The sequence below is a fragment of the Herpailurus yagouaroundi genome, unplaced genomic scaffold, assembly GCF_014898765.1.
Source record: "Herpailurus yagouaroundi ecotype Mexico unplaced genomic scaffold, PumYag 404, whole genome shotgun sequence".
Classification (NCBI taxonomy): Eukaryota; Metazoa; Chordata; class Mammalia; order Carnivora; family Felidae; genus Herpailurus; species Herpailurus yagouaroundi.
In genome coordinates, this window is record NW_024412621.1 from 5,512 (window position 1) to 8,342 (window position 2,831).

At 48.0% G+C, this 2,831-nt stretch overlaps 1 long non-coding RNA gene across 1 annotated transcript; it reads right to left on the reverse strand.

The window, feature by feature from the left end:
• Positions 1-887: 887 nt before the first annotated feature.
• On the reverse strand, positions 888-2,525 carry LOC121022449 (uncharacterized). Its single transcript, XR_005786947.1, has 2 exons — positions 1,795-2,525; positions 888-1,333 (listed from the first exon to the last, which is right to left on the reverse strand). It is a non-coding gene; the product is annotated as an uncharacterized LOC121022449 (long non-coding RNA).
• Positions 2,526-2,831: the final 306 nt, after the last annotated feature.

Below are 2,831 nucleotides of genomic sequence, written 5' to 3' on the forward strand. Positions count from 1 at the left end.
CACCCCATCTGACATGGCTGAGTGATGGCTGTCGACGCCCCGGCCTGCTGGATGTCGGGTAACTGGAACCGAGCTACCCAAACTGCCAGGATCCTTCTTGCTCTATAAACATACAGAAACCTGAGGAATGAATGCCAGTCTTATTCAAAGAGTATCCTTACCCTTTGTTGCACAGCCTTGATCTCTACTCTGGTTCATTGCAATGCTTTAGTCACCCTGTTTATCAGGGAACGTTGAGCTGCAGAACACTCTTAGAAGCCGTGGGGAGATACAGAAGGCTGCATTCCTGTCCCAAGGAGTCTTCCTTCTAAGGAAAAGAAGGCAAAATGCACATAAAAAGATAATATGCGGTGACATACGTAAAGAAACGCAAACTCACTAGGGTGAATGATAGGCCCAATCCCAGGGGTTAGGGGATCAACAGACATCATAGACCAGGTGGCTCAGAGACAATGTGGGGTAGTGAATCCATCATGGATGCTAAGATCACAGATTGTCAGAGGCCGCACATTCTGGTCAGTAAAAGTACGTTCTCCGGTGCGAGTACCAGGTACAGACATCCCAGTGTGGGAAACTGTAAGCAGGCTTCCTTGGAGCAGAGTGTAGGGAAGAGACATAAGTAAGGATGAGCCATGTGGGGGGACTTAACTGTGTGTCCCCCATGGAGCCCATTCACACGTCAGCCTGTTAGCGCACGTTTACGGATGCCTGTTCTGGTAGACTTAGGTATTCCTTCACCCTGAGCAGCCTGGCTGGCCATGACAGGCAGTTAGGCAGTGAGGGGTGACACCACCAGAGCAGCATTTGAAGAAGAGAATTTTGAGACGATGTGAAGGAATGTTCTAGAATAATAGAGGCTGGAAGCGAAAAGACGTAAAATAACGAGACTTTTAGGAGGGCTTTGTTTAGAAAAAAAAGAATAAATGACACAAAAGTTGTGGAGTTTTGGCCTCATCATTTTGTGGTCTTTAAATTCGGCCCCAAAAAAGCTAGAAGTGAGCACACGCTGCAATAAAACGAAGATGGTGATGGGGCACCTGGGTGGCTCGGTGGGTTAAGCGTCCAATTTTTGATATCAGCTCAGGTCTTGATCTCAGGGTCGTGAGTTCAGGCTCGGCTCCGGGAGCCTACTTGAAAAAAAAAACAAAAAACAAACAAAAAAAATGCCTGCATGGCGAGGGAGCCTCTTGCCTGCCTTTGTAAAGGTGCCTTCAAACCCTCAAGAGTCTCTCGGTCAAGACAGTGGCTGTGTCTGGCCTTCTCTGCTCTGAAACAGGCTGGCCAAGAAACAATATACCTAAAAATGTCTCTCAGGGCTCCATGGGCTTGCAAACTGCAAGAAAGTAAACCAATATTTTAATAGGCTGTCCAGCCAACAGGGATCCCGGGACTTTTATAGTAGGACTCCATGACTAATCCTGTCAAAACTAACACAGGGTAGAACAATATTTGGCCAGGGAAAAACGCTGAAAGCTGCTAGTGTGTGGTCCTCCCTTTATATAGGAATAGGATTGAGGGACTGGGTAATAATGATTTCTCAGGTTATTACGCTGGGCTTGGGTTTGGAAAGGGGATGGCATTTCAGAGAATGTTTATCTTACATGGAACAATTCCTGACGCATCCCAAGAAAAACCCCATTTCTGTAATCACGCCCCAGAAGCGGGGCTGCATATTGGTGGGGGTGGTTCAGGCACTCACTTTGGAAAAGAAAAACAGGGGTTCCCCCAATAGCGTGTTTTTGGGGTTTTTTTTCCTACAGCCATAGGGTTGGTTGGCAACTTCTTCTACATCACCTCCAAGATTCCGAGGCTTCTTCTGAAAGCCTGAGAAGGGAGGCAGCTCAGGAGGGGTGGTTCCTTGCCATGGGCCCTGGCGGGTTCCCCGCCGTCCTGTGGATGGAGAAGGACACAAAACCCTCTCTGAGCTCTCAGGGATGGTGCGAGTTCTCCAAATGTGATCCACGAGGCAAAGTCAGTAGACAGGAACTCTGTCCGGCCACAACCCTCTTTGGACGTAAGCCCTCTGTGCCATGTTGTCTCACATTCTGAAAGTACACACGTGTGCACACACACATACGTGTACTCACATGCTCATAGAAGCAAACACACATATCCAGGTACACACATACTCCCACGAGCACATGGACACCCCCCTGGGAAAATGGCAGAGACGGACGTGAGTGCACACAACTGAGAAGGAAAAGCAGGGGGTTGGGCTGGATGCACAAAGGCAATTTGCAGGGCAGTTCAAGTCAGGATCTGGGTCAGGGAACCCCAGAATCCCAGCTCCACCGCTGGCCAGCCCAGTATCGCTGGGTTAGGAACTTAATCTGAGACCTTGTTCCTTTTTCTCTAAAATGAGGATAACAGCATCCTCTCAGGATTTTTTTTTTTTTTTTTTTTTTGGAGCATTAAATGAACTGATATATGCTAAAGCTTTTTGTAAGTTGCAATTCCAGAGGCGCCTGGGTGGCTCAGCTGGTTAAGCGTCCGACTTCAGTTCAGGTCACGATCTCACGGTCCTTGAGTTCCGCGTCGGCCTCTAGGCTGACGGCTCGGAGCCTGGAGTCTGCTTCCGATTCTGTGTCTCCCTCTCTCTCTGCCCCTCCCCCGTTCATGCTCTGTCTCTCTCTGTCTCAAAAATAAATACACATTAAAAGAAAAAAAGTTGTAGTTCTATGAAGATTCCTAGACGCGTGGGGGGGAAAGAAAATGGCGCCACTATACGCACCTATCAAAATATCCTCACATGTTTTGAAGCAAGGACAAAAAGTTCATTAAACCACTACCATCAAAAAACACGATTCTGTCTAAAGCCAGTGTTGCCATTG